The sequence below is a fragment of the Lycium barbarum genome, chromosome 10 (assembly GCF_019175385.1).
Source record: "Lycium barbarum isolate Lr01 chromosome 10, ASM1917538v2, whole genome shotgun sequence".
NCBI classification, from domain to species: domain Eukaryota; kingdom Viridiplantae; phylum Streptophyta; class Magnoliopsida; order Solanales; family Solanaceae; genus Lycium; species Lycium barbarum.
Genome location: NC_083346.1, coordinates 80,501,130 through 80,523,698, shown reverse-complemented (window position 1 = coordinate 80,523,698; position 22,569 = coordinate 80,501,130).

The window sequence follows — 22,569 nt, the reverse complement described above, 5'->3', positions numbered from 1 at the left end:
CGTATGTTTGGTCCAGTGAGGTGTGACATTCTGGGCTAATTATACGGCCAAACATACGGCCAATATGTTGGGCTGTATAATGCCCAGTTCATCCGAACTCTTTCTCGTTGACTCGTTTGGTTTCCAATCTTTATGGAACCTTCTTGACACTTGTTTAACACCTCAATACCAATATAAAGGGACATTATCACTCTCCTCTAAGACATCATTACACCATCATTAACTCGTCGCCCATGATTCTTACTCGACACGCAACATATCCTTTGCGTCTCTTGATAACCTTCTTCCCTTGCGTCAAATGTCTTTGAATCTCGATTAGGGTCATCAAATGCTATTTCCTTCTTATCACAACATCGTATGTGTCGTGCCCTTCACTAGTGTTATACCCCATTTAAACGGGGTCCAAATTGGAGTACAACATATTGGAGATTCCTAAATTGCTTTTAAGGAGTCGCCACCTAATTAATTTTAACGTGAATTAGAACACCTAATTACTAACTAAGGTAAAGCTTTCTAAACCTCCGTTAATGGTCTGCTTAATTTTTAATTCTAGGTAAGGGTTCTAATTATCCTAAAGGGAAGGGGTTAGGCACCCTTTCGGATCTGTTAACTACGGTTATCCGGCCAAACTTAGGTTAATTAATTAAGGTTAAATATAATGTTTAAATTTTAGAAAAATAGCTTACAAATATTGCTAAAATTTTAAAGGAAAATAATGTTAGCTAAAATAAGATTTACAGAACATACAATAATTTGTATAAAAGAAGACTTTAAAGGCTATTTTTAATATAAGACTTGTAAAGGTTGTTAAGGTTTTGAAGAAAGAATGCTATTTAAATAAGACTTGTAGAATAATATAATAATTTGCATAAAAGAAGATTTTAAATGCTAAATAGAACTTAAAGATAATGCTAAGGCTTTAAAAAAATATAGTAATGCTATTCAAAATAAGATTTGCAGGAAATAAATAATTTACCTAATAACTTCTTAAGAGAACACTTAACAAATGCGATCTTTAGGTAAAAATTATATTATATAAATATGGTGATATAGAAAAGCCTAGGCTTATATTTTTAATGTGATGCAAAGGGCATGAGTTTCTCTCTTTTTATCACTTTTATTTAATTATGTTCGGCTCAAAAATATGTATAATCGGATTAATATAAAATGGTTATAAAATATACTTGGATTAATATTTGCATGTTAGTGACGTTTTAATTTTCTAAGATAGTAATAAATAAAACATAATTCCTTTGATTCGAAATATGCTATTTTAAAAATAAATTGTTTTGAAAGTAAATATTAAGATACTATAAATAACTTTAATATAAAAAGAAGAAATTGAAACTTATGGAATTAATTGTGAGTTTCTCTCTTAAATTTACTACCCGTTATACTAAGGCTAACCCACTAAATTCGCTGAGGTTCATCTAGATTATCAAAACAAAAATAAAACAAAGGGTTAGTCGTATAATACAAATTAACTACGCAAAAAAAAAAAAGTAGAGGCATAAATAAAATCAAATGGGTTCAGCCCATTTTTGTAGAACTGCTGCGGATCGGCTGCTGCAGTTGGGCTTCGGCCCAATTTTTTATTTTATTTTTTTAGGTACTGCGGACTGGACTGGACAGAGACGACTTAAGCGAGATTATGTTGGGCTTTTAGCCCAACTCCGAATGCGGGAGAAGAACGAGTCTCTCGGACTCATATGCGGTAGTCATGCATAAAAATAAAGATAAGGATTAGCATCTAATCAAGGAATAAATTTAAACATGTAACATATAAATTCAAAGCAGATCTGTAGATTATGTACATACGATGTATTTTTAAGTATATTCATTCAGGCAATTAGCACAACACAGTCAGGCTAAAAGACCAACTCAAAATAACAAATGCGAATGTCAAGAGGCAATTTGCACGCATAATTTGACTATAGGACTTAGAAAAGGCCTCAAACATCCTCAGCGCATAAGAAACATTATACTGTCTGCACTCTAAATACATTTAACATATTCAATCATTGAATGAGTAAGGTTCTACATATTCAGTCTAATGGACCTTCCAATTTCAACTATTTAGTGCCAATGTTGTTCGTTTTACATGACATCATTGTTGTTCTTTATTAACAAAAATCTTAGAGGGTCCCTATGGTGTATGATTCTCTCACGGAGGAACGCCAACAGCTAGGGAGTAGTAGTATTAGACTAAATTTGTCAAGCAAACTCAAAAAACCTTTCCTTCCTTTTCCTCTGCCCTGGGCAAGTCACATCCATGGAATTTAATTAACTGACCCCATACTAAGTTAAACATTCAACTGGGTATACCGTTGTTGTTGTTGTGGTATCGTTGATACTAACTTTAAACAAACAGAAACAGGGGTTGAAAAACTACAAACCAAATATCACAAACATAATCAAACCATAGCTAAAATAGAAATTGAAAAGAGAGGATGGAGAATTATAATTTGCAAATACGTTACTACTGTTTTGAATCTCAGAATGCATAATCAAGTTAACACATCACAACACATGCTAGCACAGGTTCATTAATCAGGCTAATACTAAAAGGCATTAACTAGACAGTGAGCAAAGACACTCTAATCATGTTGAGTCGCTATTAACAGGAAATAAACTAAAGCAGCATATGAAAAGCATATTAAACTGGACGATGTTAATATTAACAAGTAACTAACCTAAAAAAAGTGGCTTAAAATACCTAATCATGCTGAACTACTAACATTCACAAGTTTGTTAATAACAACAACTAATGTCTATTAATCGTGCTTAAGTCATTATTAACAAAGATACTAGAAATAACAACTAATGCACATTAATTATGCTTAAGCTACTATTAACTGAAAATTAAACCGAACAACAACCAAAGCATACAACAACTAAGGCACAGAACTGGACTATCCTAACACATACACAGATACTGAATACACAAATCCATAGAGGCCGAAAATGAATCAACACATAACAAACGAGCCTAAAATAAAACAAAAACAACGCGAAAGGGAAACGAGAATCACAGAACCAAGCCAAGTGAAGTGACAGGGCCTAATATTTCATTTTTTATACCGGAACATATAAGATCACACATACAAGCTCAGATTTGTTTTTTTTTATCCTTTTATACAAATTTAAGCCTATTACATGCTTACAAAGTTAAACATAACAAACATTGCTGGCAAAGCCTACTGGTTGCTCATGTCATTCATTTTTTCAATATTCTCCATAAGATGACTGAAAGCCACAAACCAAATAAATTTCTTTTCTTTTAGCGAGACAATAACGATTCTCAGACAAAGAGATTCCTTTCTCAATTCCTTAATCTCTACATTATTAACCTTATAGCACATACAAGAGATTATATAAGCAGTAAACAACTATGCAAACCTCTTAAACAAGTTTTTAACTTAAACAAAAGAGATATCATATCTTGCTGCCGAAAAACAATCAATAATCTTCATGCTATTCTCAAATTACTCAACTGCAAACCCAATACAACTAGTCACATTCGACCTAGTGGACTATGACGCCTAAGATATACAATATTAAACTAACCTATCATACTGAAATACGTCTAACCACTAAGCAAAATCGAGGCATAGGCACTTCATCCAGTCACCACAGCATACAAACATGCTTCACAAATTCAAAACTGAACTAACATAATAATATGCTAAATCATGCGAGCCATAAACTAACGTTAACACATAACAATTAAGAAGCTAAAGATGCGAAAGATGAAAAATAAACAGAAGGGGATTAACGCACCTTCTTCGGGTGCAGCGAACAGGGTGCGGGGTCTCGATATTCGCTCGAACACTTTTAACTTAATACCCAGAAATAACAAGACTGATAAAATTAAAATTTGCTTAGGGGATTTTTGGCGACTGAGGAAAAGAACTCTTTTTATTTTTATTTTTTCAAGGGGATTTTGTGCGGCCAAAACGAAAGCTTTTAATTTCTATGGAATTTTTTCAGGCGGCTAAAGAAGAGGCTCTAATTTTTAAAGGAATTTCCAGGCGGCTCCCGAACTCCAATCCCCCAAAATGAAACTCGAAGCCAACATTTATAGGAGAGTAGAACCGCTAGGGTTTCATTGGGCGGGAATTAGAAATATGGATTCAAAATCGAGTCAAAGACCCGTGCTAAATTTGAACGTTGAAGGGGTTTTCGAGCAGATCCTCACGTGGTTTGACTTGAGTATTACCAGAAAAGGTTCGACCACTCTGATCTTTGAGGATCGTCGGGTGTTTTTCTCACGACCCAACACCTTGGGCCATGACTAGTGCCCGAGCTGGACACTCATATACATATCTACTAGACATAGTCAAACTAAATCTATGAACAATATGGAAACTTGCAAAAGAACTCTGAAGGTTAATACCGTCATCATATGTATATATCCAGATAAACTGTCTCCTGAGGAGTCTCAACTAACAAAATCATAAAATTATACGCAAGCCGACAAGGCTGCCACTACATACGAACATATCCATAGCACATCGTATAGACACTGCTGAACAGAACTTATACGCAACCCACACATATGTCCACAGACCTCTAAGAGTATCGATAGTAAAATATGACGGGACAGGGCCCCGCCGTACCCCTGGATAAACATATATGTACATCAAAAGATCTGTACCAAAAGTCTAGGCTCCGGAACAATGGAGCTCTCCAAGACAGCTAGTAAAGTCCTATGCTGAAGAGTCACCAAATCGACTATCTGTACCTGCGGGCATGAAACGGAGCCCCCCGAAGAAAGGGGGGTCAGTACGGAATATATACTGAGTATATAAAGCATGAAATACAATAAAGAGGATCATAACTGAAATAGAGATTACCAGAAACAAGTATGACTTTTAAAATATCAATACACTTGCCTTATGAAATGAAAATCATTCATATCAATATCGTATATCATATCTGGCCCATTATGGGCCTCGGTGGATAAGGTCGCCACATACCATCCTTGGCGCCATAATCACATCATAACACCATCACATCATCACATCATAACACCATCACATCATCACATCATAACACCATCACATACACACACATATATATATATATATATATATATACCGTACCCGGCCCTCTAGTGAGGGACTCGGTGAACAATGCAGTGAAACTGTAAACGAGAACGTATCCTGGCCCGAGACTCAGTGAAAGATGTATTGAGGCATGCACGAGTAGAGTAATGAGCAACCATATGCAAATTAAATCATATCTGAGACTCAATAGAATAATAAAAATGAACCATCATTTGAAAATTTAGACAATAGTCATATCAAGTACCTTTCGAATGTCACTACGGATTATATTAAAATAGAATTTCTGGAATCATATACACGTATCAAGACATAATGAAATAGGTTCTGGAAGTCAAGAACATTAGCCATCCTAGTGGCTCTAAGAATAGGAGCTTCTTTGGAGTCATATATACGTCGTCTGTTTGTTTTATAAAGATCATGCCAAAAGAAAGAAGGGTTAGCTTTACATAGCTCATCGCTTACTTACTCATCCTAGGTCTCATTTCTTGAACCTGCAAGTCTATATCCCAAAGCGATATGCTCAAATCAGTCTGTCGGAATTAGCTATAAACTCATATTAACTTAACAAAATGATTTAATGAATCCCCTGTATCATTCGTTCTAACCAAACTTCATATCATTTCCAAATCACAAACAAAGACTTCAACAACGTCATCACATAAGTTCTATAGAAACGGAACAATAACTTAACTCCATAGAATTTGGCCCACATCTCACTAATCTCATACCATCTACAAATAATACCAAATATGCCAATAATTAAATTAAGATACTCTTTCAAACCAATCCTTAATTACTTTGAAATCTAACGATATTCGGGCAGCATTTTCCCTAAAAACATAATAATCCTCGTGATTCCAACTTTGCCAAAATATCAATCATTATACCAATAACAACAATACTAATAATTTCATATCAAACTAAAATTAAATCCATTCTTAAATTACCTCCAAAACAGCCCACAATATATATTCCTATACTGATACTTGTATACACTTCCTTATTTTCGTATATACATATTATAACAACAAACACAACAATGAAACCACAGCCAATTCCACGATATTCTAGCCCACAAAACAATTCATAACAACCACCAAACAACCCATATGATAACAATAACATTTTATTTGATTTCCGATATAACTTTCGTATTTCTTTCATCTAGCAGCGTAGATTCGACTCGGATAACTCCAATACATTTAGGAGAGGATATTTCTTACCTTAACAAGCTTCCATGTGGATTATGTCCATAAATTATTTGTCCCATAATCCAAATTAATTCCTTTTCTTCTACTACATTTCTCCACTTAATCAATTACACACATGATTAATTTCTTGATCCCAATTCACTAAAATAGTAATCGTTTTTACTATACTTCATATACTCATTGTCATGATCGTGTGACATAACACTAATTCACAACCTCATTTTCCACACATAAAATATTATTTTCAATCATCGTCGTCGCATTTTTTTGTCTTAAATCATTTTGGGACTTCATTCCTTGTATACACCGAGCTCTTGATTTTTATCCTTGGATATGATCGAATTCTCCGGGCTCGGGTAAATTTGCTCCTGTTGGACGATTCAATTTTCTAGTCCAAAAATACGGGATATTATAGCTTGGACCGTATTTCATCAAATAAATCTCGAACCTCGATAAAATTTATTTTCTTAGATTGGTTTAACTTCAAATCCTCACGATACATGTCTACCATCACTTTAACTACCTATACGCTTGGGGAATAACCTCATGTCCATTACTAATATCATTTAACTCGCATACTTTCCAATGCATGAGAACACGGGATGTAACATACTTCCCTCCTTTAGAACATTCGTCCTCGAATGTTAAACCAGTCATGCGCTCCCAATACTCCCTTAAAAGACTTTGACTGTCATTTTACCTTCTAGCTCTTAATCTCGATCTTTAGAGTTGTCTATCAAGTAGCACTGGAGCTCCCTCATATTATAACTTTACATAGCTGCTCTGTAATCTATCTATCATTAACTGGTATAATTTTTGAAAGAATTTTTTGATTTGACATATAAATTCACGGTCATCCAGTAACCCATTTGTTCTGATCATCTCGCTTAAACCATTTCACAATTTCCCTTAATCCAACTTGTAACACTTTAGGCATATTATCTCGCGTTGCTTCTTTATTTTTTTATTTAAACTCTTCTATTTCCTCTTTACTCAGATTTGCTCTTAGTTTTTCTGCCTCACATTATGTCGCAATCTTTTCAGAATATGCAAAGGTGCTCAAATTAGCCCGAAAAATACCTTAGCATTGTTTCACTAGCCTTTATACTTTACCTTTGCATTCTCCTCTCGTATCTTACAACAGGTATCAAGATAAATCTTCGGCTCAATCATGGCCAGGCCTATTTGCCCTCAGTACTACTTCTATCTCGATAATTTGGCTTAAACCATCTTTACATCTTGCCTTAATGCACCCAAAATATCTCAACCGTATTTTTATTACCGAATCCTTACTCTTCTTATCAAGTACTCTCTTGGTCTCATGCTTAGCGTACAAATATTCGTAGGTTGCATAACTATTCTTGTGCAACTTATATAAAACATATCCAATCTTAGTCATAACCTTTCCTTCTCATGGTTCATTATGCTTTACATAACTCATCCGTACTAAAACTCGCTTGTAGCGTATCTTGTTATACTCCTTTCCCTTCCTTTATTCACCCCTTTGATTTTCTCATATCCTACTATAGGAGATTTTCTATCCCTTCCCTTTGCTACTTATAAGTCGCAATATTATTAGCGCACAACTATATTGCCAAATCTTAGCCTCTAATCTAGTATAGCATTGCTATCCTTTTTAATATCTCTTAATTTACTCATTACCATTCTCTTGTCGTACTCTTTCTTTTTATAAGCACCCACTTCCTAATGTCATATCATTCAAGATCTTTACAAATAATTCTCAGCACTGTCTCAAATACCATCTTGACTTCTATCCATTTATTGCCGGCTTTTAGATCTTACTAACTTGTTTCAGCAAGGGATCTCACTTGAAATTTAAGCATCCATATCAAATATATTGCAGTGTCAATTGTTTCTGTTATATCCCGTGTTTTCACACGTTTGGAAAAACTTGTCATATATTGGATTTTTGAGATATAAGGTCAAATTTGATATTTTGTTGAACATAGGAGTTATGCATGAAAGAATAGAGTCATGAAAGTCTGGGACAAGGCTAAGGGCAATTTTGAAATTTTGGAAATTAGTTTCGGGAATTACAAAATCACAAGCTATTGGGCTCAAAATTTTAATTGGAAGTAAAGCCCAAAAGGGGTGTCATGGCCGGCCACTTAAGGCCTTGATCCAAGCCCATTTTAGTTGGTCATGTGCTTGGTCATGTGACCAAGCACTTCAACTATATACATAGAATAATTGTGATAAGAATGAAGCAAGATCAAACAAGAGCAAAAAAAAAAAAAAAGAGCAAGGAGGGTTTCGGGTTTGGTGGTGAAGATTTCACTCCCACAAATCTTGTTCTAAAAATTTATTTCTTGTTGAATTCTTACTAAGTCAAGGTTCCTTTGTGACTTGGTATAGTTTTTTTGGAGTGGGAAGCATTAGAATCACCAAAGTGATCATATCTCCAAGTGAAGAAGACTTGAGGAAAAGGTAAGAATTTCTACCTTTTTATTGTGTTATGAAGTTTTGATTGTGTTGTAGTATATAGAAATGTGTTGATTGTATGAAGAAATAGAAGTTTGCAAAGTGGGTGTGTGTGGTGAGTGTGTAGCCGTGGGTATGTCCTAATTATATAGCCAGAATGTGTTGAATTCATGTTGTATTCTAGTTGTGAATGTGATGGAATTTATGTTGAGAATGAAAGTGGAATAAATTTGATTGAATTGATGAAAATAGCATTTGGCCGTGTGGTATGGAGTGGTTTGGAATGGAATGGATTAAGTTTGTTTAGTGTGTTAAAGTGTTGTTGTGATGTTTGTAATGTAAATGAAGTTAGAATGATATAAGTTTGTATTGAATTGGAATGTAGAAACTTATGTCGTTTTAGTATGATTTTCCGACATTAAGGAAATGAAGTTGTTTGGTTGTGAATTATGATGATCATTGATGAATTTGGAAGTTGGAAACTTGTTATGAAGTTGTATGCCAAAGATTTGATGTTTTGCATAAGTTATGACTTTGACGGAAAGTTGTATATTGTGTATATCGAGTGTGTAACTTGAGGAAAACGATATGAAATGCTTCTAGAACTATATGGTGATGATTTTGATTGTTGATGAATGTGAAATTATTGATATTAGTGAAAGTTTGGGTTAGAATGAAGGTTATGTCAACTTGTGAGAAAAATGACTAGTTGAAGGATATTTGTGTTTTTAATGTTCATTGTTGATATTGATGTTGTCGTTTGGGTTGTTGTTGATGATTTATAGCCGAGTTAAATTCTCGGGGTGCTATATGTATAGGGGAAGTGCTGCCGAAATTTTGGTAGACAAATATGCATTAAGTTGAAACTTTGGTATTCATAGCTTACAATTGGTAAACTTGACCAATTGCAGTTTTTCGACGAAACGGGAAGTGAGTTTGGAAAGGCGTAAAGCGCTTGAAAGGTATGTAAAGCAACCCCAATTCTTCCCTTGGCATGCCCTTAGTTTGTTAGGGTCGGATCCGGGCCTCGAAGGACCTCTTGGCCCTCGGAATCCGCAAGAGAAAATTTCAGTTTTTCCTTCAGTAGAATTGAACTACTTTGGTACACTTTTCTTGAAATAATGCAACTTTGCTCCAAATTACTTGGAAAGTCATAGAATGCTTGTAGAACCTTCTTAGGTGATACCATAAGCTTAGAGGGCGTAATTTGAGCCCGTCGCCTTATTTGTCCCGAGGCGGGCCCACTATTCCCGGTTTTGCCCTTAATGTATTAAAGCTTTCTTTTTAAGCAATTTTTGAAAGAAATGTTTTGATTACCCTACTAATCGCCTAACGAACATTGTTTTAAATATTCTATTAAATCTTATAAATTATTTTGACACCCGGAATGACTTCGGGAAAGTTATACTTCTGTAATTTATTATGATATCCGAAATGCATTTATTATGATCCCGTCCGACTCCATTGGATCTGTTTGGCTTTGATACGCTTCATCGAGTCTTTGAAAACATTTATGATATTTTTAAATTGCATTAGTTTCTCACTACTCCATTCGTGGATGTCCCAATGTTTCCCACACTGAGCCCGGGCCAGGATATGTTGTCAAGCGTGATTCTCTGCATTGTTCGCCGCGCCCCGATGTGAGGGGGCAGGTATACGCGTACATGGGTCTGTGGAGTATGATGTGCCATGTCCGCCTATTCTGATCTGATCTGTTATGGCCATTTTGATATGACATTTTATGATACGGGGCCACGCCCCTTTTTCTGATTCCTCTATATTGTGGCACCAGCGTCGGGAGGGTGGCCACGTTCTGTCTGCTGAGTCCCGTGGCAGGGACCGGATATGATATGACATATGTTTCTGTACACATTCTGTCTGTTTTGGAAATATGCATTTGACACTCTGGATTTTGTACTTATTTTCTGAAATCATTATGATTTGACCTCTGTGATTCCGCTTTACATATTCAGTACATATTTCGTACTGACCCCCTTTCTTCGGGGGCTGCGTTTTCATGCCGCGCAGGTACAGACGACAGGTTCGCTGATCCACACGTTTAGGATCCCATTTCTGCTATTTTGGGGCGCTCTCTTCTTCAGAGCCCATCTTTTGGTACAGTCTGTCACTGCTATCTGGATATGTACATTGTTCTGGGTATGACGGGGCCCTGTCCCGTCTTATGATTATGTTATGTTCTGTAGAGGTCTGTGGATATATCTGTGTGGGTTCTGTACATATGTTTGGGATACTTTGTTCTATGATGGCCTTATCGGCCTATGTGTGCCAAGTCTGCTTTTTATGCTAAATTCTGTAGCGTCCACTAATATTATTATTACATTATTTTGTTAATATGCTAATTTGGTTATCGGGTACGTATAGGTGCCCAGCTAGGGCTGTTACATCCGACATTTTTGTTCATTCGGAAAATTCAGGATAAATGGGCTTGTGATGAATAAGGCCATAATTGGACATTCCTTGGTATGCACGTGTAGGTTATGAATGTGATGGTGTGGAATTACGAAAGGTGGCCAAGGGCAAAAATTGGAATTTTGGGAACTTGTCCCATAAATTGCAAAATCTAGCCATTTTGGGCTAAAAAAAAAATAGGTGGAGAAAGGCCCAACTTAAGGGGGCCCAACCGGCCAAAGGAGTCCAAGCCCATGGAATAATTAAATTCCATGGGGAATTATATATGTATTGATAAGTATTGAGAAGGTTCAAGAAACAAAACATAAAGCAAGAACAAAGAAAAGAGAGAGAGGTTTCGGGTGGGTGAAGAAAAAAAAAGAAAAAGAAAAAAAAAAATTGGAGCCAATTCCTTGGTTCAAAAATTCATCTCTTGTGAGATTTGAACTAAGCACAAGGTACTCTTCAAGTTGGTATAACTATTGTGGCAAGAAACTACCTATTGTGGCAAGTGGAAGAATTGGGAAAAGGTAAGAATCCATCCCTTTTTATTATGTTATGGAGCTTTGTTTATGTTGTGAAATGTAGAAATGAATAGAATTTGTGAAAATATGGAAGTTTGCAAAGTGGGTGTGTTTGTTGGAAAGTGGCCGTGTGTGTGTGTTGATGTATTGATGTAATGAGTTGAATTTTTATGATGTATTCTAGTTGTTGTTATGATAGAAATTATATTAGAAATGGAAGTGGAATGAATTAGTGAAGATTGGAAATGGAATGGAAATGAAAGTATCGAGATGCAAATTATGGTTATTGTTGATGAATTCGGAAGATGGCAATGTATAACGAACTTGTATGTTGAAAGTTAGGAAAAATTGGACAAGTAGTAGCTTAATGGAAAGTTGGTATGTGTTGCATATCTTGTGTATATTGTGTGGAAATGGTATGATATGCCTCCGACGTATGCTATAATGATCTTGATGGATAATAGATGCGAAAATAATAAGTTTGGTTTGGAAATGTAAGTTTGAAACGGAAAAGGTTTCGTTATGTTGGAAGATGGCTAATGATGCCTTAATGTATGTCTTGATGTTTGTTGTTGTTTTGATATCATTCTCTGGGTTGTTGTGTTGGTTGTTGGCTGTGTTTTAACTTTTGGGGATGTCGTATATACAGAGGAAATGCTGCCGAAATTTCGGTAGGCAATTATGTGTAAAGATAGAGTATTGAAAGAATGAAACTAACCAAATGGTAAACTTGACCATTTCCAGATTTTGGGCGAAATTTGGATTGACGCCAAGAGAGCATAAGGCGCCATCGAGGTATGTGAAGCACTTCTCTACGTTCCTAGGCATGTTCTGGATGTGGTAGGCTCGACCGCGAGCCTTAAGTCCGACTCCGTTCCCCGGAATTCGAGACGGAAAAACGCTCCAATTCCTTCAATTCAATTGAAACTATTTTATTGCAAATTGCCCTTAAAGTGAGATTTTGTACAAAACTTCCCCAAACGGAGTCGGAACACTTCCGAATGAGTATGGGTGACCTCATAAGGTCAATCATCAGTAATTTACGTATGTAGCCTCGGGTTGGTCCGAGGTGGGCCCACAAGGCCCGATACTTCCGGTACGATTTTTAAAATACTTCTGTTTTGGTCCGATCTTCTCCAAAAACTTCTGAACTATTATTTTGTGAATATTATGGATATTTTTGTGTAATTTATACAATATTATTTCTGAACATCCGAGCATCCCACTCTGATAATCTGTCGTGCCTTCCTAATTAGGATATGAGCGCGTGCTATGCATACTATCTGGATATTCTGATTTTGGCTCGCCGTTTGGCACCCTTCTGATTGATCGAGTCTGTATGTTGAGTCTGTAGGTAGGTGGTTTCTCATTTATCGATTCGTGTCTGTCTCAATGCATTCTTTCACTGCGACCCGGGCCAGGTTCTGTTATCGTGCATATTTCTCTGCATTGTTCACCGCGTCCCTCGGCGTACGGGCCGGGATCTGTATGTCTGTATGATCTGTGTATGGGGATGGCGGCCAGGATGGCATATGATCTGATATGATTCTGTCTGTCCACCGCGTCCCGTACTAAGAGGGCCGGGTTCTGTTACCGCGCCCCCAGACAGGGCCGGGATCTGTATGAATATATGCGTGTGCCATCTGTATTTATAAAGCACACGCCTTTGTATGATTTTGTGTGACTCTGTGCTACTCTGCATGCATAATTCTGTCCGTCATACTACTGGCTGTCTGTCCGTCTATGTTACGACTATTTCTGTTTGTCCGTATGGCTTCTGCTTCTGTATGTCCGTATGGATTCAGATTCTGCTCGTCTGTCCGTATTATGATTCCGTCTGTCTGTCCGAACTATAATTCTGTTCATTTGTGTAAAACGATTCTATATGTCTGTCTGGATCATAATTCTGTCCGTTAGTTTGACTTATGATTTTGCCCGTTATATTTCTGTGACTCTAGTTCGGACTATGTTTATATCTGTTACGTTTCTGCTTTACATACTCGGTACATTTTCCGTACTGACCCCCGTTCTTCGGGGGCTGCGCTACATGCCCGCAGGTACAGACGCACCAGGTGATACGCCGCCCGCGTAGGTTTCCGACTCTGCTTTTTGAAGAGCTCCTTTGACCCGGAGCATATCTTTTGGTATATATTTTCTGTCTTCTGTGTACTCCGTATGTGTGTATATTCTGGGTACGGCGGGGCCCTGTCCCGTCATATGATTCTGTATGTCTGTAGAGGCCTGTAGATGGATATGTGGGTTACGGGTTTCGTCTGTATGTTAGCCTCATCGGCTTATCTGTAAATGTCTGTATGTTCAGGTATATATGTATATATACGTATGGTTGCGCGCGTGCCGTATTTGCATCGGCCTATTTCCGTACTTCTGTTTTGAAACGAAAAAAAAAAATCTGTATGATTCGAATTCGATCAGATAGGTACGTATGGGTATCCAGTTAGGGTACCAGTCGCGGCCCACGGGGTTTGGGTCGTGACAAAAGTGGTATCAGAGCGGTTAGTCCTCGGTATGTCTACAGGCCGTGTCTAGTAGAGTCTTGTTTATCGATGTGTTGTGCACCACATCTATAAACAGGAAGCTACAGGGCATTTAGGATGTTACCCTTCTTTGGATTCTTAGATCGTGCGATAGAACTGTATTAGTAGGATGATCCTCTCCTAACGATCTGCTATGTTTCAGCGATGCCTCCGAGGAAGGCAACAGCCGCCCAGAAGGGCAAGGCGAGGATTGAAGCAGGAGAGACTAGCCAGGCCCCGAGGGTTACCAGGGCCAGTGTTCAGCCTGCACTTGAGGATGTGCCCCCGTCGTCTGGGTCTGTTACACCCCCTTCGCGAGAGGATATCAGAACAGCAGGGGCTGCTAATCGGGAGACGGCTCCACCGCAAGCTCCTGAGGTTCCAGCGCCCGAGCCTCCAGCTCCACCGGCAGGGGCGGAGAGTAGGGCCATGCGAGATGCGGTTCAGCTATTGACCACATTAATGGCGGAGCAGGTTCGCAGGCATGGATTTGGGGGCGGTCGTACGGACAGGTATGAGAGCTCCAGGGCTCGTGAGTTTCTGACATGTAATCCTCCAGAATTCTCCGGGGCAAAACCTGAGGAGGATCCCCAGGAGTTCATTAGAAAGATGGAGAGCACACTACGACTGATTAAGGCTTCGCCGACTGAGTCTGTGGAGTTGGCTTCGTATCGATTATATGAGGTGGCAGCAAATTGGTATGAGTCTTGGCAGCTCTCCAGGGGTGACGATGCTCCCCCAGCGGTATGGGCCGGATTTACTAAGGCCTTTCTTGACCATTTTCTACCACCAGAGCTACGAAGAGCTAGGGTCGATCGGTTCTTGAACTTGAGACAGAATGGTAGGAGTGTTCGCGAGTACAGCCTAGAGTTCGACTCACTGGCTAGGTATGCACCCACCATAGTAGCTGAGATGGCCGACAGGGTGCACAGGTATGTGATGGGACTGGACTCTTATCTGATTGATGGTTGTTTGGCTGTGGCTGCTCAGCCAGGGATGCATGTAGCCCGGGTACAGGCACACGCCCAGGGCATGGAGGACCGACGTAGGGAACGTCGGCCTGATAGGGGTTACGACAGGGGCCAGCCTAAGAGAGCCAGATCGGCTGGGTATTCAGAGGGATTTCAGAGCGAGCCTTCCCAGCGGCAGAGAAATAGGTATTCGTCCCAGCCAGCCTACAGTACGCCCCCACAGTTCGCAGGACAGAGCTCCAGAGGTCCCGGTCAGTCGAGGCCACCCATACCCCCGTGTTCTTATTGTGGGAGGCCCCACCCGGGGGAGTGTTACCGCGCTACGGGCGCTTGTTATTTTTGTGGGAGCCCAGACCATCGAGTCAGAGAGTGCCCACTTAAGGGCAGTTCGGGTTCAGCCCGGCCTGCTGGGTCCGTTGCAGGCTCATCTTCTCCTTCAGCGGCCATGCGCCCTGCGGGGCGAGGAGCACCAGCACCAGCACCAGCACCAGCACCAGCACCAGCGCCAGCGGGTCGTGGCAGAGGACGTGGTGCAGCTTCTGGTTACAGCGGTCCTTCGAACCGCGTGTTTGCTTTAACCGGCCGGCAGGACCCAGGAGCGTCTTCGAGTGCACGCCCAGGTACGCCAGCCAATCCTTTTTGAGAAATGTATGTATGGATAAGTTTGTATTTTGCTGAATTACGTGATCTTATACTTCTGGGTATTGGAAATAGTAAGATAAATGTTAATTTGGTGGATACCGAGATTCAGAAAAGCAATATGGTATGGGTATGACTTAGCCGGGGGTGGGACCCGCTACCAAAATTTTTCAGAAAATCTGCGAAGACCCCGATTTACTCTAAAATTACGTGACAAAGGTCGTGAGGGGCAATCGACGAAATTATATTAGCCCTAACGTGTCGAAATGCATGAAAGTTTCGGAGTTAAGCGTGCTCAGGCCATAGCAATTCTGGGATGGGTGACCCCCTGGGAAGTAATGCAAAGTTTTGCACAAGTGCAGGTATGACTGATATAAATGAAAATTTGGGGTAATCTAAAGGAAAAGAGAATGTATGGAGTAATTAGCGCCTCTATAAAAACCACACAGTCCGACGCGGATTAAGTGGGCAAAAAGGAAAGGTGTGATACCACTCGGAAAAATTTAGCGAATCTGGATAACAGTCAGCGACGACCCGAATGTTGTCAGGGGGTAGAAAACGCCCAAGTACATCATAAGTTAGTCTGGTATGACGATAGCTGTAAAAGGAAAAAGAGTATGGATAGTAGGGAAAGAGAGAGATAAGAAGGGCGAGTAAGCAGAATCTTTGAAAAAGTCGATAAGCGACACCCAAGACGATTTGTATGGTTGATTCTGAATACGTTCCTGTCTGACATATTTCCGTATCTCTTCTTTTGATTATGAATCCATCCGCCAGAGTTTAGCATGTCAGCTTCCGGTTACGAACCCGTCCGATATGCTTCTACGTGTCCGGTTCCAGTCCTGAATCTGTTGGTAAGAAGTGTCTGGTATGAAGTGGGATTATATTGATGTGGTAGAAATCCCCGGAGTGTAACAAGAAATGATACGGACTATGACGTCTGGAAAGCGTTCGTCAGTTACAAGAATATAGCTTATGGTTCGACGATTGCGTGGGGTACGAGAAGATATATTATGAAGGTATTTAAATCAGTGATGTGAAAAAAAAAATTACCCCATAATGTTGGCAGAGAAGCCATGTCGGAAAGTCGGTAAAGGACGATTGTAAAGAGAACCTTCCCGAAGTAGTATGACGCCCCATAAGGTAAATTTAACATTCGAGGACGAATGTTCCTAAAGGGGGGGAGGATGTTACATCCGACATTTTTGTTCATTCGGAAAATTCAGGATAAATGGGCTTGTGATGAATAAGGCCATAATTGGACATTCCTTGGTATGCACGTGTAGGTTATGAATGTGATGGTGTGGAATTACGAAAGGTGGCCAAGGGCAAAAATTGGAATTTTGGGAACTTGTCCCATAAATTGCAAAATCTAGCCATTTTGGGCTAAAAAAAAAATAGGTGGAGAAAGGCCCAACTTAAGGGGGCCCAACCGGCCAAAGGAGTCCAAGCCCATGGAATAATTAAATTCCATGGGGAATTATATATGTATTGATAAGTATTGAGAAGGTTCAAGAAACAAAACATAAAGCAAGAACAAAGAAAAGAGAGAGAGGTTTCGGGTGGGTGAAGAAAAAAAAAGAAAAAGAAAAAAAAAAAATTGGAGCCAATTCCTTGGTTCAAAAATTCATCTCTTGTGAGATTTGAACTAAGCACAAGGTACTCTTCAAGTTGGTATAACTATTGTGGCAAGAAACTACCTATTGTGGCAAGTGGAAGAATTGGGAAAAGGTAAGAATCCATCCCTTTTTATTATGTTATGGAGCTTTGTTTATGTTGTGAAATGTAGAAATGAATAGAATTTGTGAAAATATGGAAGTTTGCAAAGTGGGTGTGTTTGTTGGAAAGTGGCCGTGTGTGTGTGTTGATGTATTGATGTAATGAGTTGAATTTTTATGATGTATTCTAGTTGTTGTTATGATAGAAATTATATTAGAAAAGGAAGTGGAATGAATTAGTGAAGATTGGAAAAAAAATAGTATGTGGCCGTGAGATTCAAGGAGTGAAATGGAAATGAAAGTATCGAGATGCAAATTATGGTTATTGTTGATGAATTCGGAAGATGGCAATGTATAACGAACTTGTATGTTGAAAGTTAGGAAAAATTGGACAAGTAGTAGCTTAATGGAAAGTTGGTATGTGTTGCATATCTTGTGTATATTGTGTGGAAATGGTATGATATGCCTCCGACGTATGCTATAATGATCTTGATGGATAATAGATGCGAAAATAATAAGTTTGGTTTGGAAATGTAAGTTTGAAACGGAAAAGGTTTCGTTATGTTGGAAGATGGCTAATGATGCCTTAATGTATGTCTTGATGTTTGTTGTTGTTTTGATATCATTCTCTGGGTTGTTGTGTTGGTTGTTGGCTGTGTTTTAACTTTTGGGGATGTCGTATATACAGAGGAAATGCTGCCGAAATTTCGGTAGGCAATTATGTGTAAAGATAGAGTATTGAAAGAATGAAACTAACCAAATGGTAAACTTGACCATTTCCAGATTTTGGGCGAAATTTGGATTGACGCCAAGAGAGCATAAGGCGCCATCGAGGTATGTGAAGCACTTCTCTACGTTCCTAGGCATGTTCTGGATGTGGTAGGCTCGACCGCGAGCCTTAAGTCCGACTCCGTTCCCCGGAATTCGAGACGGAAAAACGCTCCAATTCCTTCAATTCAATTGAAACTATTTTATTGCAAATTGCCCTTAAAGTGAGATTTTGTACAAAACTTCCCCAAACGGAGTCGGAACACTTCCGAATGAGTATGGGTGACCTCATAAGGTCAATCATCAGTAATTTACGTATGTAGCCTCGGGTTGGTCCGAGGTGGGCCCACAAGGCCCGATACTTCCGGTACGATTTTTAAAATACTTCTGTTTTGGTCCGATCTTCTCCAAAAACTTCTGAACTATTATTTTGTGAATATTATGGATATTTTTGTGTAATTTATACAATATTATTTCTGAACATCCGAGCATCCCACTCTGATAATCTGTCGTGCCTTCCTAATTAGGATATGAGCGCGTGCTATGCATACTATCTGGATATTCTGATTTTGGCTCGCCGTTTGGCACCCTTCTGATTGATCGAGTCTGTATGTTGAGTCTGTAGGTAGGTGGTTTCTCATTTATCGATTCGTGTCTGTCTCAATGCATTCTTTCACTGCGACCCGGGCCAGGTTCTGTTATCGTGCATATTTCTCTGCATTGTTCACCGCGTCCCTCGGCGTACGGGCCGGGATCTGTATGTCTGTATGATCTGTGTATGGGGATGGCGGCCAGGATGGCATATGATCTGATATGATTCTGTCTGTCCACCGCGTCCCGTACTAAGAGGGCCGGGTTCTGTTACCGCGCCCCCAGACAGGGCCGGGATCTGTATGAATATATGCGTGTGCCATCTGTATTTATAAAGCACACGCCTTTGTATGATTTTGTGTGACTCTGTGCTACTCTGCATGCATAATTCTGTCCGTCATACTACTGGCTGTCTGTCCGTCTATGTTACGACTATTTCTGTTTGTCCGTATGGCTTCTGCTTCTGTATGTCCGTATGGATTCAGATTCTGCTCGTCTGTCCGTATTATGATTCCGTCTGTCTGTCCGAACTATAATTCTGTTCATTTGTGTAAAACGATTCTATATGTCTGTCTGGATCATAATTCTGTCCGTTAGTTTGACTTATGATTTTGCCCGTTATATTTCTGTGACTCTAGTTCGGACTATGTTTATATCTGTTACGTTTCTGCTTTACATACTCGGTACATTTTCCGTACTGACCCCCGTTCTTCGGGGGCTGCGCTACATGCCCGCAGGTACAGACGCACCAGGTGATACGCCGCCCGCGTAGGTTTCCGACTCTGCTTTTTGAAGAGCTCCTTTGACCCGGAGCATATCTTTTGGTATATATTTTCTGTCTTCTGTGTACTCCGTATGTGTGTATATTCTGGGTACGGCGGGGCCCTGTCCCGTCATATGATTCTGTATGTCTGTAGAGGCCTGTAGATGGATATGTGGGTTACGGGTTTCGTCTGTATGTTAGCCTCATCGGCTTATCTGTAAATGTCTGTATGTTCAGGTATATATGTATATATACGTATGGTTGCGCGCGTGCCGTATTTGCATCGGCCTATTTCCGTACTTCTGTTTTGAAACGAAAAAAAAAAATCTGTATGATTCGAATTCGATCAGATAGGTACGTATGGGTATCCAGTTAGGGTACCAGTCGCGGCCCACGGGGTTTGGGTCGTGACAAAAGTGGTATCAGAGCGGTTAGTCCTCGGTATGTCTACAGGCCGTGTCTAGTAGAGTCTTGTTTATCGATGTGTTGTGCACCACATCTATAAACAGGAAGCTACAGGGCATTTAGGATGTTACCCTTCTTTGGATTCTTAGATCGTGCGATAGAACTGTATTAGTAGGATGATCCTCTCCTAACGATCTGCTATGTTTCAGCGATGCCTCCGAGGAAGGCAACAGCCGCCCAGAAGGGCAAGGCGAGGATTGAAGCAGGAGAGACTAGCCAGGCCCCGAGGGTTACCAGGGCCAGTGTTCAGCCTGCACTTGAGGATGTGCCCCCGTCGTCTGGGTCTGTTACACCCCCTTCGCGAGAGGATATCAGAACAGCAGGGGCTGCTAATCGGGAGACGGCTCCACCGCAAGCTCCTGAGGTTCCAGCGCCCGAGCCTCCAGCTCCACCGGCAGGGGCGGAGAGTAGGGCCATGCGAGATGCGGTTCAGCTATTGACCACATTAATGGCGGAGCAGGTTCGCAGGCATGGATTTGGGGGCGGTCGTACGGACAGGTATGAGAGCTCCAGGGCTCGTGAGTTTCTGACATGTAATCCTCCAGAATTCTCCGGGGCAAAACCTGAGGAGGATCCCCAGGAGTTCATTAGAAAGATGGAGAGCACACTACGACTGATTAAGGCTTCGCCGACTGAGTCTGTGGAGTTGGCTTCGTATCGATTATATGAGGTGGCAGCAAATTGGTATGAGTCTTGGCAGCTCTCCAGGGGTGACGATGCTCCCCCAGCGGTATGGGCCGGATTTACTAAGGCCTTTCTTGACCATTTTCTACCACCAGAGCTACGAAGAGCTAGGGTCGATCGGTTCTTGAACTTGAGACAGAATGGTAGGAGTGTTCGCGAGTACAGCCTAGAGTTCGACTCACTGGCTAGGTATGCACCCACCATAGTAGCTGAGATGGCCGACAGGGTGCACAGGTATGTGATGGGACTGGACTCTTATCTGATTGATGGTTGTTTGGCTGTGGCTGCTCAGCCAGGGATGCATGTAGCCCGGGTACAGGCACACGCCCAGGGCATGGAGGACCGACGTAGGGAACGTCGGCCTGATAGGGGTTACGACAGGGGCCAGCCTAAGAGAGCCAGATCGGCTGGGTATTCAGAGGGATTTCAGAGCGAGCCTTCCCAGCGGCAGAGAAATAGGTATTCGTCCCAGCCAGCCTACAGTACGCCCCCACAGTTCGCAGGACAGAGCTCCAGAGGTCCCGGTCAGTCGAGGCCACCCATACCCCCGTGTTCTTATTGTGGGAGGCCCCACCCGGGGGAGTGTTACCGCGCTACGGGCGCTTGTTATTTTTGTGGGAGCCCAGACCATCGAGTCAGAGAGTGCCCACTTAAGGGCAGTTCGGGTTCAGCCCGGCCTGCTGGGTCCGTTGCAGGCTCATCTTCTCCTTCAGCGGCCATGCGCCCTGCGGGGCGAGGAGCACCAGCACCAGCACCAGCACCAGCACCAGCACCAGCGCCAGCGGGTCGTGGCAGAGGACGTGGTGCAGCTTCTGGTTACAGCGGTCCTTCGAACCGCGTGTTTGCTTTAACCGGCCGGCAGGACCCAGGAGCGTCTTCGAGTGCACGCCCAGGTACGCCAGCCAATCCTTTTTGAGAAATGTATGTATGGATAAGTTTGTATTTTGCTGAATTACGTGATCTTATACTTCTGGGTATTGGAAATAGTAAGATAAATGTTAATTTGGTGGATACCGAGATTCAGAAAAGCAATATGGTATGGGTATGACTTAGCCGGGGGTGGGACCCGCTACCAAAATTTTTCAGAAAATCTGCGAAGACCCCGATTTACTCTAAAATTACGTGACAAAGGTCGTGAGGGGCAATCGACGAAATTATATTAGCCCTAACGTGTCGAAATGCATGAAAGTTTCGGAGTTAAGCGTGCTCAGGCCATAGCAATTCTGGGATGGGTGACCCCCTGGGAAGTAATGCAAAGTTTTGCACAAGTGCAGGTATGACTGATATAAATGAAAATTTGGGGTAATCTAAAGGAAAAGAGAATGTATGGAGTAATTAGCGCCTCTATAAAAACCACACAGTCCGACGCGGATTAAGTGGGCAAAAAGGAAAGGTGTGATACCACTCGGAAAAATTTAGCGAATCTGGATAACAGTCAGCGACGACCCGAATGTTGTCAGGGGGTAGAAAACGCCCAAGTACATCATAAGTTAGTCTGGTATGACGATAGCTGTAAAAGGAAAAAGAGTATGGATAGTAGGGAAAGAGAGAGATAAGAAGGGCGAGTAAGCAGAATCTTTGAAAAAGTCGATAAGCGACACCCAAGACGATTTGTATGGTTGATTCTGAATACGTTCCTGTCTGACATATTTCCGTATCTCTTCTTTTGATTATGAATCCATCCGCCAGAGTTTAGCATGTCAGCTTCCGGTTACGAACCCGTCCGATATGCTTCTACGTGTCCGGTTCCAGTCCTGAATCTGTTGGTAAGAAGTGTCTGG